A 16,634-nucleotide genomic window follows, 5' to 3' on the forward strand; every position below is an offset into this window, starting at 1 on the left:
AGAAAATTGTAGGGAGAAGAGCGAGAAGGTCACTGGAGCTCACTAAAGCAAGAAGATCTACACGGCATGAAGGAACAGCCGCAAAAAGTGGGAAAGAAAATACAGCACACTGCGGGGAACTTGGTGAGTCACGATCCCAGGCAGGGGGAAGGCGGCAGGGATTCAACTGTCCCAAGGACAGAGGTGGCTAGAAGGATAGGCGCCCACACCGACAGGGGCACCAGTCCTCTGGAGGGCAGGAGCCCCGAGAGGAGGCTACTGGACTGATCATTGGGGGCATCATCCCCTGCAAAAGTGGAGGACAAGCAGGGGAGATTTACCAGAGGTGCCTCTCAGCTGCTCAACGTTTTTGGGAGAGTGCAAAGGGAACAGGAGCAGCGCTGTGGGACTGTGGCTCAGAGATCCCCATATTGGCTCTGAGCTGTGGATTGGCTCTGTCCAGTGGATCCTGTTGCTGGGCTGGAACTGAGCTCCAGAGGCTGGGCAACGCTCGGCAGGGACCTCATGTCCTGGGTGGAGGAGCAGACTAGTGGTGGCAGGTCTGCAAGCCCGTCACAGCTGTGTGCCTCTCGGGAATCCGCTTCCACCCTTGAGAGAATGCAGCTGAGGAAGTGGCTTCTCTGGGGCAGAGTCCCATGCTGGGCCCAGCTGGAAAGGCCTGACCTGAGGGGCTGGGCGGAATTGGCCTGACAGGTTCTCCCAGCAGGAGCCCGCTCAGAAAGACCTGCCTGCAGTGTCAGTAGAGCAGCGCCTCTGAGTAGGAATCCCGGAGAGCACAGTTCGGCACTGGGACCAGCAGAGATTTCTAGCCCAGCCCAGCTTGGCAGTGGGGCAACGCCTTTGAGAGAGAGTCACAGGGGAAGGGGACTGGCACTAGGGCTGGCCCACAAATCCTCCTGACCCAGCTTGGGGCGGTGATCTACAGACCCTGAAAGTAGCTGGTGACTCAGGCAGTACGCCCTGCTGGACTCAGCCAGAGACCCCAAACCAGAGCTGGCTCAGCTGAATTGACACTAAAATCCCAAAACAACAAGAAGTAAAAACACAATGAGGAGAAGTATCAGAATAAGCAATGACCCAGAGGAAAGATCAAGCACTCCCTCCCAATACAACCAAAAACTAATCCCAATATCTGAGATGCAAGATGAAGACATAGAGGAAATACCAAATAAGGAATTTAAGAAACTAGTGATGAAATTTGTCAGAGACAGTGAGAAGCGCTGGGAAGAGTCCAAGGTATTCGAAAACCATGTCACTGCAGAAATAAATCAAGTCCAAAAGGGAATCCTCGATATAGAGCACAAAATTGAAAGCCTAACCAACAGAATGAACACAGCAGAGGACAGACTATCAGAATTGGAAGACAATCAGAATGAAAGGCAGCAGCTCATCAAACAGCTGGAGACAAATCTAGAGAAAGCCAATAGGTCCATACAGAAAATGAAAGACAACCTCAAAAAATCAAGTATTAGAATAATGGGCCTTCCCAAACGAGTGGAAAAGGAGACAGGCTTGCAACGGGTGCTCAATGAGATAATACAGGAGAACTTCCAGAACACTGGAAATATAAATCCAGCACAAATCCAGGAAGGACAAAGGACCCCCAGTAGATATGATCCAAACAGATTGTCACCCAGACATGTGGTCCTCAAGCTACCCTCAAGTGAACATAAGGAAACTATTCTAAGACAAGTAAGAAAAAAGGATAAGATTACTTTCAGGGGAAGGAAAATCAGAATCACAGCCAACCTATCAGAAGAAACGCTCCAAGCAAGGAGAGAATGGGGTAAAACCTATCAAATCCTGAAACAAAACAACTGCCAACAAAGAATAATGTACCCAGCAAAGCTCTCATTTGTATTTGAGAATGAAATCAAATATTTCAACAGTAATGAGAAACTGGAAGAATACATCAACACAAAACCAGCTCTGGAAAATCTCCTCAGGAAGGTGCTAAACCCAGAAAGAAAAAATGAAAACCAAAATCAAAGATGGCAAATGGGAAGACCTCCCCACTGAAACTCATACAAGGAAAGTCAACCAATCAGAAACTCTAATAGTTGCAAATACACACTTGCACACTTACACACACTCATGGCAGCTCAAAATCAACTTCTCTCAATATTATCTCTAAACACAAATGGCCTAAACTCACCAATCAAAGGCATAGATTAATGGAATAAATCATCAAACAGCACCCAACTATCTGTTGCCTACAAGAGACACATCTAACCAGAAAAGCCTGTAAGAAATTTAAAGTGAAGGGATGGAATAAGACATTTCATGCCAATGGACGAGAAAAAAAGGCTGAAGTAGCTGTTCTAATCTCAGATGACCTAGACTTCAAGCTGACAGACATCAAAAAGGACAGAGAAGGACATTATATAATGATGAAGGGTCTGATCCATCAGGAAGTAATTACAATCGTGAACATATATGCACCTAATTCCAATGCACCTAGCTACGTGAAGCAATTACTCACGGACTTAAGGGGAGACATAGATACACGCTCAATAGTGGGTGATCTTAACACTCCACTAACAACTATAGACAGATCAACAAAACAAAAACTCAACAAAGAAACAACAGAGCTCATACAAACATTAGAACAACTGGACTTAGTAGACATCTATAGAACTTTTTATCCTAAGGCAACAGATTATACATTTTTTTCAGCAGTGCATGGCACCTTCTCCAGAATCGACCACATGATAGGACACAAAGCAAACCTAAATAACTTCAAAAAGATAGGAATCATACCATGTACCCTCTCAGACCACCACGGAATGAAACCGGAAATCAGCAATTCAAAATGCCCAAGGAAATACAGAAACTCTTGGAGGCTGAACAATATGCTATTGAATGAACAATGAGTCAGGGAAGACATTAAAGATGAGATCAAAAAATTTATGGAAACCAATGAAAACTCTGATACAACATTCCAAAACTTGTGGGACACTGCCAAAGCAGTGCTACGGGGTAAATTCATTGCAATTGGAGCTCATGTCAAGGCCCAAGAGAGGCGCCAAATACAGGAACTAACCACACACCTCCAGGAATTGGAAAAGCAGCAGCAGATGTGCCCCATACACAACAGGAAACAAGAAATCATCAAAACAAGGGAGGAAATCAAGCAGATAGAAATAAAAAAATGATACACAAAATGAATGAATCAAAAAGCTGGTTTTTTCAAAAGATAAACAAAATAGACACACCACTGGCCTGACTGACAAAGAAAAAACAAGAGAAAGCAAGAATTAACAGCAGCAAAGATGAAAAAGGCAACATAACAACAGACATTACAACCATTAAGAACATAATTAGAAATTACTACAAAGCACTGTACTCCATCAAATCAGAAGACCACCAAGAAATGGAAAAGTTCTTAGACTTATACCACCTGCCAAAACTTAGCCCAGAGGCAACAAACGACCTGAAGAAACCCATAACTGAAGCAGAGATTGAATCAGTGATTAAAGACCTCCCAACAAAGAAAAGCCCAGGCCCAGATGGCTTCACTGCAGAATTCTACAAAACATTCCGCACAGAACTGACACCAATCCTCTACAAACGCTTCAAAAAAATAGAAAAGGAAGCAACCCTTCCAAACTCATTCTATGAAGCCAACATTACCTTAATCCCAAAACCGGACAAAGATCCTACAGAGAAAGAAAACTACAGACCTATCTCTCTGATGAACATTGATGCTAAGATACTCGACAAAATCCTAGCCAATAGAATTCAAAAAATCATCTGATAGATCATCCATCCAGATCAAGTAGGATTCATCCCTGAAATGCAGGGGTGGTTCAACATAAGGAAATCCATCAATGTGATACACCACATCCAAAAACTGAAAAACAAGAATCACATGATAGTATCAATAGACACAGAAAAAGCTTTCGACAAAATCCAACACCACTTCCTGCTAAAGACCCTAACCAAGGTAGGCATAGATGGAAAAATCCACAGCATAATCAAAGCAATATATGAAAAACCCAACGCCAGCATCATACTGAATGGAGAAAAACTGGAACCCTTCCCACTGAAATCTGGAACAAGACAGGGATGTCTGCTTTCTCCACTGCTATTCAACATAGTCGTAGAGGTACTCGCTGAGGCCATAAAACAAGAAAACGAAATCAAAGGAATCCAAATGGGAAATGAAGAAGTCAAGCTTTCACTATATGCAGATGACATGATTCTTTATGTAGAAGAGCCAAAAGACTCAACACAGAGACTACTAGAACTTATACGAGAGTTCGGTGGAGTGGCAGGGTACAAAATTAATGAACAAAAATCAACAGCCATAGTGTATGCTAACAGCCCCAAGTTGGAGAAAGATCTAACCAGCAAGATACCATTCAAAATAACAGAGGAAAACATGAAGTATCTGGGAATAAACCTAACCAAAATGTAGGAGACCTATTTGAGGAAAAGTACAAACTGCTTAAAAAAGAAATTGAACAAGATCTAGAAAGATGGAGTAACATCCCATGCTCCTGGATAGGTAAAATCAATATCATTAAAATGTCTATACTGCCAAAAGCAATATATACATTCAACGCAATCCCAATCAAATTCCCCAAAATATTCTTCATGGACCTGGAAACAATGATCCAAAAGTTCATCTGAAAACACAAAAAAGCACGAATAGCTAGAACCATCCTGAAGAACAGGCACTTAACAGGGGGAATCACAGTCCCGGACCTCTGGACATAGTATAGGGCAGTGGTTATCAAAACAGCCTGGTACTGGCACAAAGATAGAGAGGAAGATCAATGGAGCAGAATAGAAACACCAGAAGGGAACCCACACAGATACAGTCAAATAATCTTTGATAAAAGAACAAATGATAATCCAGGCAAATGGGAAGGTCTCTTCAATAAATGCTGTTGGGACAACTGGTTGATAGCCTGTAGAAACAAAAAGATAGACCCATATCTCTCACCATATACTAAGATTAAGTCTAAATAGGTAAAAGTTCTAAACCTGCATCCAGAAACCTTCAAACGTTTGGAAGAAAATGTTGGAAATACTCTGCAAGATCTAGGGGTAGGTCCCTACTACCTAAGAAGGACACCAAATGTAGTAGAAATTGAGACCAAAATAAACAAATGGGACCTCATCAAACTAAGAAGCTTCTGCACAGCAAAGGAAACAATCAACAAAGTAAAAAAGCAGCCCACGGTATGGGAGAAGATCTTCGCACACTACATAGGTGATAGAGGACTAATCTCCAGAGTATACAAAGAATTACAAAACAGACAAAACAGCAAAATAAACAAGCCACTCAAGAGATGGGCACGGGAAATGGACAGACATTTCACAAAGGAATAATCCCAAATGGCAAATAAACATATGAAAAAATGCTCAAGCTCCCTGGCAATAAGGTAAATCCAAATTAAAACATCAATGAGATACCACCTAATGCCAGTAAGGGTGGCCCACATGAAAAACACCAACAACACTTGCTGGCGAGGTTGCAGGGAAAAAGGAACCCTACTCCACTGCTGGTGGGGCTGCAGATTGGTACAGCCTCTATGGAAATCAGTATGGAGAATATTCAAACAATTCAAATTCAACATACTGTATGACCCAGCTATAGCACTCCTAGGAATATATCCAGAATACTTGTTTTATGAGAAACCAACATGCACTCCTATGTTCATAGCAGCACAATCAGTAATTGCAAAAATATGGAAGCAGCCAAAATGCCCATCAACAGAGGATTGGACAAGAAAGCTATGGTTCATCTACTCCATGGAATACTACTCAGCTATTAAAAAAAAAACAAAATGCAGTCCTTTGTGGCCAAATGGGCCAAACTGGAAACCATAATGCTAAGGGAAATGAACCAATCCCAAAAGGTTAGATACCACATGTTTGCCTTAATTTAATATGATATGATGTTAAGCATATCATGTTATGTTATGGATATTATGTTATTTGTATTATATTAACTAAAATTGAACTGTGAATGGGGGGTCACAGAAAGTGGTTAAGAAATCACATTTATTTTTAACATTATGACTGCTCAATACCATGTCAATTAATTCCATAACGATGTTAATTGTTGCAGATGGTATATTAGTGCTTTTATTTGACCAGGAAGATACTCTGCTGACTCTGCCCTCAGACCAGAGAGGGTCTTCCCAATAAGTACTTGGACTTGTCTGGAATATGGGATGCTGGACTCTATGCTTGGCAAATACTTGCAGGGAGGGAATTTCAACTAAACTTGAACTATGGTTTTGCAACGCGGTGGAGGAACCCACCATGGGGGGAGGGTGGGGAGAGAATCCCAGATTCTATGTAATTACAACACATAGTAATTAATGAATAAATTTAATAAAAAAAAAAAGCAAATGGCTAAACACTAAAATGAAATAGACACGAGACAGCTGAATGGTACCTTATAGCCATTTTAAGTTATATAGCAGCCGGTCCTGTATATAAACTAAAATTGAAATGTCAATGAGCTAATCATAGGTTGTGGCTAGGACTTGCTTTTTTTTTTTTTAACATACTGGTTACCCAAAACCATGTCAATTCCATAATGTTGCAAATTGCTGTTGATGTTATATTGGGACTCTTAATTGACTGGGATGATATTCTACCAGCTCTAACTTCGGACCAGACATGGTCTCCCCAAGAAACTGTTCAACCCATCTGGACAATAAGTAGCTGGACTCTATGCTTGGTATACGTTTGCAAGGAAAGAATCTTGAATGAATTTGAACTGTAATACTGCATCAAGGTGGAGGAATCCACCAGGGGGGAGGGGCGTAAAGAGGGGTGGGGGGATTCACAGAGCCTATGAAACTGTCACATAATGCTAAAATAATTAATAAAAAAAGAGAAAAATATTGATCTACTGTATAAGCCAGCTATCCCACATCTTGGAATATATCATAAAGAAATAAGGTCTTTGTATGAGAACGTGATCTTTAATTCTATATTTACAGCAGCAAAATCTAAAACAGTCAAGATAGTGAAACAACTAAAATGCTCATTGAAAGAGGAGCGGAAAAATGAACTTTGATACATCTTCTCCCTGGAATACTTCTCATCCATTCAAAATAATGAAATTCTACCATTTGCAACCAAATAGTCCCAACTAGAGCCCATCATTGTCAGTGAAATAATTCAATCCAAAAAGGACAAATATCGTATGTTCTCTCTGATATAAGGCAACCTTCATGCAAAATATATCAATAACCCTTTTGATACTTTTTGTTGGAAATAATGATTTTGATATTTTTGCTTTTATTTTCACTCATTTAAAAATTTTTTTCTTGCTAATTTCCTTAATGATTCATAGGTCACACAGCAGCATCATTTTCCTCAAGAAGGTTTTTCATTTCCTTAGTGACATATTGCTCAATCGGTGGCATATTATTTAACATCATGTTGTTAATTCACTATTTTTCTTCATGTTATCATTTTTTTAGCATTTCATTAAGGGAATGTATAGTAACTATGTAATAGAGACTATAATATCCAGATGTAAAGATTCAATGCAGTATACATCTGTGTTTGAACTACCAATGAAACTTTTTAATATGTCTTGACAATAGGATCCTGGACTGTTTATCATTGTATCAGCAATGTCAGGATTAGTTTAAATAGCAGAATGATGGGCTTAGGACTGTTTAGGATGGACTATACTAATGCAATGACACAGGAAAAATCATTGGGGTTAATTGGGTCTTGGGTAGAGGGCAAGGGAAAATTCAGTGCCCATAAAACTGTTTCATGAAACAAAATAAATAAATTTAATAAAAAATAGAAAAAGAATAACTGAAGTGCATGATAAATTTTAGAAATATATCAACTATGCAAAAAACATTAGAAAAATCAAATGTATTTCAGATTTATTGTATCCTAGCAGATGCTCAAACATACATGTGTTAGGAGTTCCTTAACTGTGGAATGTAAGGGAAGCATAGAATTCCTAATAGACATGACTAAAATGAACTTCAACATGATGTGTTCAAATAGTTCAGTATTAAATATACAATAAAAGATACGAAAATATATGCACAAGGGATATGTCAGGATACCTTCAAATGATATTAAATTATGTTCACAACTGATTTCTCATCAGAAATGCTACAGGGTAGGACGGAATGGAGAAACATTGTCCAAGTTCTAATAGAGAGACTGACAACAATGAATGTTTACACAGCAGAGCTGTCATTTCCATATGGATGTGAAATAAACACCATCTGTTACAACCAAATTAAAAATTTCGATCCATTTATGCAATCTTACAAGTGATTGTTAACCATATACCTCAGGTAGAGAAAAATGGTCAGCATCATTAATAATGTGGAGGCAGAAAATATTCTAGCAAACATACCAACAAAATCCAAGGGAAGTATCACTATACCCATAAGAATTCTCATGGAAAACAATTTTAAAAATTAAGGTGAAAAAATTAAAAAGAAAAATATTTAGCAACATAAATAATGATCAGATCAAGATATAATTACTACTAATAATCTTGAATGTAAAATGCCTCAGTACTTCGATTCAAATATACAGTCAAGCCAAATGGATAAAAAGACAAGACCCATGCCGATTAATTGAAAACCCCAACACAACATCAACAAATCCCAGAGCCTATGAAACTGTATCACATAATGCAATGTAATTAATAAAAAAAAGACAAGATCCATGAATTTTCTGCCTGCAATAAAACTCCTAATAAAGACACAGATAATACTTTTATTAGTATACATAACAGAATGCAAAAGGGTGGAAAAGACACTACATTGTAGCAGAAATCAAAAATGATTAGGAGAAACCATCCTAACATAAAAAATATGTAATTATCAATTGAATATCTGTTTATTTTTTATCTTTATTCTGCAGTTACTCTTGTTTTTCAGAAATACCTCTTGCTGGCTTATGGAATGAAAGACCACATTCAGATTCTGAGGACTCTGTTCATAGTGCTAGATTCTTGAAAACACTTTTTCAGTAACCTACACTCCTTTCAGGTGAATTGGGGATCCCAGTGGTGAACAACAATAGCCTGGCTAATCATCCAGAGAGAGAACTGGGATTGTCTGCAATCAATTTACTCTTGAGTCTATTCCAATATCAATGAACTCTGACATGCTTGGTATGCTCATTCAATCATGTGAAAATGAATGATTTATACCTTTATTACAGTTTAAGTGGAAATTTAGACATTGGTAAAAAACATACCATGAAATAACTCTCATCTTTGGCTTGTGAAGATGATTTGCCATGCAATACAAGAAGGTATGAAGCATCACAGAAAACTGAGTATCAAGGGAATATTATCAAGGAAAGTGAAATGTACATCTTATTAAGTGATATCAGATGACAGCTATATTTCCTAAAATCTGGCTTAATTGGAGAGACTAATATTTAGAATAAAATATTAACAACATAGGTCAAGAATTGTTCCAATACAAAGACCTAAAGCAGTGTGCACCAAAGCAGAAGTCCCCAATGTTACAGAAAACTTTCAGAAGAACAAATTAATGTTTACATGATAAAGTTTTAATATCTTCCAGCTAATTATCACAATTGTAAAGCAATTGTGAAAACATAATTGATAAATAAAAAAACAAAAACAAAAAAGCTAACCTGGGACACACTGCAGTAGCCTAGCAAGTAAAGTCCTCATCCCGAACATGCCTGGATCCCATATGGTTGCTGGTTCTAATCCAGGTGGCCCTGTTTCCACAAAGCTCCCTGTTTGTGTCTTGGGAAAGCAGACAAAAATGGACTAAAGGGCCTGGTGGTGTGGCCTAGCGGCTAAAGTCCTCACCTTGAATGCCCCGGGATCCCATATGGGCGCTGGTTCTAATCCCGGCAGCTCCACTTCCCATCCAGCTCCATGCTTGTGGCCTGGGAAAGCAGTTGAGGACACCCAAGGTTTTGGAACCCTGCACCCGTGTGGGAGACCTGGAAGAAGTTACTGGTTCCTGTCTTTGGATCAGCACAGAACCGGCCGCTGCACTCAGTTGGGGAGTGAATCATTGGACGGAAGATTTTCCTCTCTGTCTCTCCTCCTCTCTCTATATCTGACTTTGTAATAAAAATAAATAAATTTAAAAAAAAGAAAAAAGAATGGACTAAAGTCTTGGGACCCTGCATCCGTATGCGAGACCTGGACGAGGCTAATAGGTCCTGGCTTAGGATTAGCTCAGCTCCAGCCATTGTGGTCTCTTGGGGGGTGAATGAACATACAGAAGATCTTTGTCTCTATCTCTCCTCCTCTCTATGTAGCTGACACTGCAAAAAAATAAATAAATCTTTTGTTTGTTTGTTTTTTAAAGCTAACCTATTGTCTTGGGCAAACAATCATACTGAGTTTCACATCCTTCCAGTTATTCTATTAAATTACAAGAAACATGATTATATGTTTATGCATTCACATACACACAAGTAGAAATACTTAAAAGTTTGAAGTTAATTTTCAAAATGTGTGTGTCCCTTAACAGTGCAAGCATGTAACAAACTGCACAGCAGAAAATAACCACAAGCTTCTCAGTTACTATGTCTCAAATGCTACATCAACACTGAGGATTCACTTAAAAAAACAATACAGGAAGCCAGTTTACACTTATTCTGATCATATGTGACCTTTAAACAATGAAGAAGTGACATGTTTCTAAATGGATTCATTGATCTGATTCTTAACATAAAAGTTGAGTAATACTTGAATGATTTTAAGGATTTAATATCAAGCACTGCCAGGGAAAGGTTTTGTTAATTTTCTTTCCTTTTAAAAAAGTATTATTTATTTATTTATTTATTTATTTATTTATTTATTTATTTATTTAAAAGTTATAGACAGGAGGAGAAACAGATAAATTTCTGCTGTTTCATTCCCCAAATGGCTGCAACGGTAAGGGATGAGGCAGGCTGAAGACAGGAGTTTCTTTTCTTTAAGATATCTATTTATTTTCATTAGAAAGGTTGATACACAGAGAGAAGCAGATGCAGAAGCAAAGATCTTCCAACCCCAGGTTCACTCACCAGGTGGATGCAATGAATGTAGCAGAGCTGATCTGTACCAGGAGCCTCATCTAGGTCTCCTGCTTGGGTGCAGGGTCCACAAGTCTTGGATCATACGCTCCTGCATTTCCCAGCCACAAGCAGGGAGAGACATAAAGGAACTAGAGCAGTCAGGACATGAAATGGTCGCCATATGTGATCCTGGAACATGCAAGGAAAAGGTTTAGCCACATCAGCTACCATGCCAGACCCAGCCCTTGTTCATTTTCTTAGCACAGACATAGCTCAGGTTTTAAAAAGGTGTCTTTTACAATGCTCCTGTGATCTCAGATTATGGCTCCTGGAAACTATCTTCACCGGCAGCTCCATAAATTAACAACCAAATTTGATCTTTTCTCAACTTCAGTGCCTGCAAGCTGTGTGCTTACCACTGGTCCGAGGTGCCAATGTTGGACAAATAGCAGCACGATGTCCAAGGGAGATAAATACTGTGAAACTTGTCCACCATGTTTTTCCTCTGCCATGGCAGAAGTTCAAGGAGCATACAAGCATATTTCAAAAAATTGCCACCACGGTAATTCAGGTATTTCTGAACCTTTCACTGTGACACTTGGTTGCTAAAGTGAACTTAAATTCCTGAGTTCACCTTAATACTAATTCACCAAGCCAAGTTTCTAATTTCCATTCAGTTGGAAACTACATACATTGTGTGCATCCTGAATGGTGGTGACAGCCTGAATTCCTCAATATCCATACAGCAATCTGGACGGGATGAATCACCTGGAAGAGGGTGGGCTGGCTGGCCTGGGCTGGACCAAGTGCTCCCAGAGGTGGGAGTCCTGATAGCCAGTGATTGCAGCTGATTGACCATTCTTTTGTGTGTCACAATCTGTGTTACCTGGGCAGCCCTAGCCAAACACCTAGATGGAGCCTCCTAGCAACCATTCAGAGCCAGGCCATGCGCAGTTGGTAACCGCTGCAGTCCCTGGACTCACACTTACTGGGAGGCAGCCCTGCGGGATGGAGAAAAGCCAATGGCCAGATACATCTAGGTGGGCAGCAGGGCCCATAGCTGGCCCTGTGTCAGGTCCACATTGGGCACAACACTCTGATCCTCCTGTTTCCGAAGCCACACACTTATTAGTAGGCTGGTGGCCACTGGACCCAATAGATCCTGTATTAGCTGCTACTAAGAGTGTTTGGGTGGGAAAGGACTGAATGAAACAGAGGCCCCATCATGCTCTCTGGTTCCCAAGCTCCCTGTGCCTCTCCCAGATGGTGGCCACCTTGAGCATACACAAGGAGTAGCTGGCTGGTAGGTTACAGTGAACCAGCTCGTGATCCCTAGCACTCTTAGGAATAACTTGGCTCCCCACTGTATCTGGGAGAAGGAGAAGCTTCTTTCCACAGCTGCTGACTCTGCCCGTGTGTGCGTACTTTCTTGGCAGTGGTTATACCAGCGCCTAACCATGAGCCTGGTGCTGAATAGTACCAAACATGATTTGGCCCTTGGATCTTAGACAAAATAATTAATATGCTTGAATAGGTAGATTCAGGTTTAGGTGTTAAAGGTGGAGCTTCAGGTTGCTTTCTGTGTGCCCTGGGGATCATTTTGCTCCCTTTCAGATTGGTAACACCAAAATAGTAGGGAGGACTCTTAGGACTTCTGGGTAGTTTGTGGTGAACCCGAGTACAGTGTAAATGAATGAGGGTGTTTTTCATGTTTGATGGGGGTAGGCTATTAGTTGAAATACAGCCTGGAAAATCAGGAGAAATGAAAAACTGGGTTAATGAAAGTAACAGTTAAACCAAGCAATCTAGGATGTTACCATGTGGTAGAGAGAACATGGGGCTTTGTTTAATTCACAATGAGTTCCTAATGGGTTGCTGGATCCTGTCTTCTGCAGAAAGAAGAGATGAATAATTACCCAATCAATGATAATAAATAACAGAATGAAATGAATAGCACAGAATTCTTTAAGGATTGTCTTATCTATTGAAACAACCGTCAAATTCATTCTAAGTCTTTCTGGTACTGTACACTATGAATACAGTGACTATAACCAGGAATAGTAATTCCACAAGAGACAGATTTTCCTTCTAGTGTTTTTATAGCTAAATCCAGCTTGTAAGTGACAGAGAAGTGTTTGAAGGGGCAGGGACACTGGGACAGTGACATTCTCATGTTGCTGCTTTGTGATGCATGTGCACATTGGGGTGTGTGACATCATGCACTCCTCACAGCAGTGTTCAGATGTTTAAGTGTTAGCACAGGGGAGATGGCATTTACTCCAGTGTCTTTTCTTTCTTTTTTTTTTTTGTTTTCATGCTTTATTACTATTAGTCACAGTATGCAATACATTTGTATTTTGATTTCTCCTTTATTCTCATTTTGTCTGAGTAGATTCTTAGTTCCACGTCAACAGAAATCTTACCTCTTTCTTTCACTCACAATCCTAATGCTAAAATTTCTATTTGAAACACAATATCTAATTAATATTGAAGCAATAAACATGAATCCAAGCATTTAATTAGTCTTTTATAGCAATTTCATTAAATCTGGTAAAAAATTTTAAATTGAATCATTATTTCAAAAGCAGCAACAGAATGTATGAAAACATCACAATCTAATAGGATGCCATTCAGCAATTTCCCCTATATTTTGGATATTTTCTGAAGGTGAAATCCTGGATGAAAATGCAAGCTCCTCAATACACTACATAATTCTCAACAGTTATCTATCCTGTAACATTCCAAATTAAAACATCAATGAGATACCACCTAACGCCAGTAAGACTGGCCCACATGAATAAAAGCACCAACAACACTTGCTGGCGAGGTTGCAGGGAAAAAGGAACCCTACTCCACTGCTGGTGGGGCTGCAGATTGGTACAGCCTCTGTGGGAATCAGTATGGAGAATATTCAAACAACTCAAAATCGACATACCGTATGACCCAGCTATAGCACTCTTAGGAATATATCCAGAACACTTGTTTTATGAGAAACCAACATGCACTCCTATGTTCATAGCAGCACGATCAGTAATTGCAAAAACATGGAAACAACCAAAATGCCCATCAGCAGAGGATTGGATAAAAAAGCTATGGTTCATCTACTCCATGGAATACTACTCAGCTATTAAAAAAAACAAAATGCAGTCCTTTGTGGCCAAATGGGCAAAACTGGAAACCATAATGCTAAGGGAAATGAACCAATCCCAAAAGGTTAGATACCACATGTTTGCCTTAATTTAATGTGATATGATGTTAAGCATATCATGTTATGTTATGGATATTATGTCATTTGTAGTATATAAACTAAAATTGAACTGTGAGTGGGGGGTCACAGAAAGTGGTTAAGAAATCGCATTTTTAAATTTTTTTTATTTATTTTTCATTAATATTTAGCATTATGTGACAGTTTCATAGGCTTTGGGAATCCCCCTCCCCTCCCCTCTTTACGCCCCTCCCCCCTGGTGGATTCCTCCACCTTGATGCAGCATTACAGTTCAAATTCAATCAAGATTCTTTCCTTGCAAACATATATTAAGCATGGAGTCCAGCTACTTATTGTCCAGATGGGTTGAACAGTTTCTTGTCGAGACCATTTCTGGTCCGAAGTCAGAGCTGGTATAATATCATCCCAGTCAATTAAGAGTCCCAATATAACATCAACAGCAATTTGCAACATTATGGAATTGACATGGTTTTGAGTAACCAGTATGTTAAAAAAAAAAATCAAAGAACAAAATAACAAAAAACAAGTCCTAACCACAACCTATGATTAGCTCATTGACATCTCAATTTTAGTTTATACACAGGACCGGACCGGCTGCTATATACCTTGAAAAGGCTATAGGGTACCATTCAGCTGTCTCATGTCTATTTCATTTTAGTATTTAGCCATTTGTTGTGTTGAAGTATAATTTTGTTGATCTTGGCAGATTTTGGGATAATCTAGACTGGCTTGTAACTCTAACAAGATATTTGTCGACATTTAATGTGCAGAACATTTTTTTTGGGGGGGGGGTGTGCAGGAAAATCCTCAACACCATGGTGAGGAGTGACTAATCTTTGTGTCCCACCCAGCGAGGCATGAGCCAATCCATGCCAGCTCTTTCCTGTCAGATTTCAAGCTCTACTTTCTGTTGTTTGTCTATTTATTTTAGTTTTTTTTTTTTTTTTTTTTTTTAGTTTGTATGATTGTTTGCTGTGAGGGGTTTTTGAAGCAATCCCGATGGTCACTGCGAGGGAGGGCGGGTGTCCAGAGGTGGAGCCAGGCTGGGACCAGAGAAAGCTCTCCTCCCTGGTCCCGAAGGACATTAATTGTTCTTCTGTGTCTGCGGACCGCTCAGGGCTTCTGGTTGTCTCTCCGATGACGTTGGTTTCTGCGCGGTAGTGTTTGGACTTCTTCCATCCCCTGCAGAAGCTCCGGTTGGGGGTGGGTGACCTCAGAGTACTCAGCCTCCAAGGGCATCCAATTCCCTGTGGCCTCCTTGGCAGTTGGGGTATAGTCCTTGTTGCTCGTATTAGTAGTTTGTGTTGAAGATCTGGGAGTCTTCGTGGTTGGGATCCAAGCTTCCTCCTTACCACCTGCTCCACTCTGGAGTGCCCCCCTGCTCCACGCACATGACCTCCTGTTAAGAGGTTGTCAGGATCGCACCCGATTCCCCCCTCATGCATTGGTATAGTAGTTTTATTGTTGTTTAGTGCCGCTTTGAGTCTGTTGTCTATGAATTACCAGATTTGACCTTGATAAGCTATATTGTACTTTTTTTTCTCTCACTCTTTTTATGGTCTTGAAAGATTTCCCTGCACTCCCTCCCCATTATGGATTAACATAGCGTATTGAGGGTATAGTAGGTTTTACAGTTTTTTGATGTAGATCTTAAATATTCCGACATTAATTGTTGGTTTATAGATTATATCGCGTTATCTTATTGCATTGGATACAGGTTGTTAGAGATTGCACTAATATTACAATATACAGGTACTATCTTTCAAGTTGTCATCTTTTCATCTCAGATTAAGGCGAACATGTGGTATTTAACCTTTTGGGATTGGTTCATTTCTCTTAGCATGATGGATTCCAGTCGGACCCATTTGTCCACAAAGAACTGCATTTTGTTTTTTTTAATAGCTGAGTAGTATTCCATAGAGTAGATGAACCATAGCTTTCTTACCCAGTCTTCTATTGATGGGCATTTTGGCTGCTTCCAGGTTTTTGCGATTGTAGATAGTGCTGCTATGAACATAGGCGTGCATGTTGGTTTCTTGTGTAGGAGATCTTTTGGATATATTCCTAGGAGTACTATTGCTGGATCATATGGTATGCTGATTTTCAGTTGTTTGAGTATTCGCCAAACTGATTCCCATAGAGGCTGTACAAGTCTGCAGTCCCACCAGCAGTGGAGAAGGGTTCCCTTTTCCCCACAACCTCGCCAGCAAGTGTTGGTGGTATTATGTATGTGTGCCATCCTTACTGGAGTTAGGTGGTACCTCATTGTTGTCTTCATTTGGATTTCCCTTATTGCCAAGGAACTTGAGCATTTTTTCATATGCTTGTTTGCCATTTGGGTTTGTTCTTTTGTGAAATGTCTGCCCATTTCCCGTGCCCATTTCTTGAGCAG

The sequence above is a fragment of the Ochotona princeps genome, chromosome 2 (assembly GCF_030435755.1).
Source record: "Ochotona princeps isolate mOchPri1 chromosome 2, mOchPri1.hap1, whole genome shotgun sequence".
Lineage (NCBI taxonomy): Eukaryota > Metazoa > Chordata > Mammalia > Lagomorpha > Ochotonidae > Ochotona > Ochotona princeps.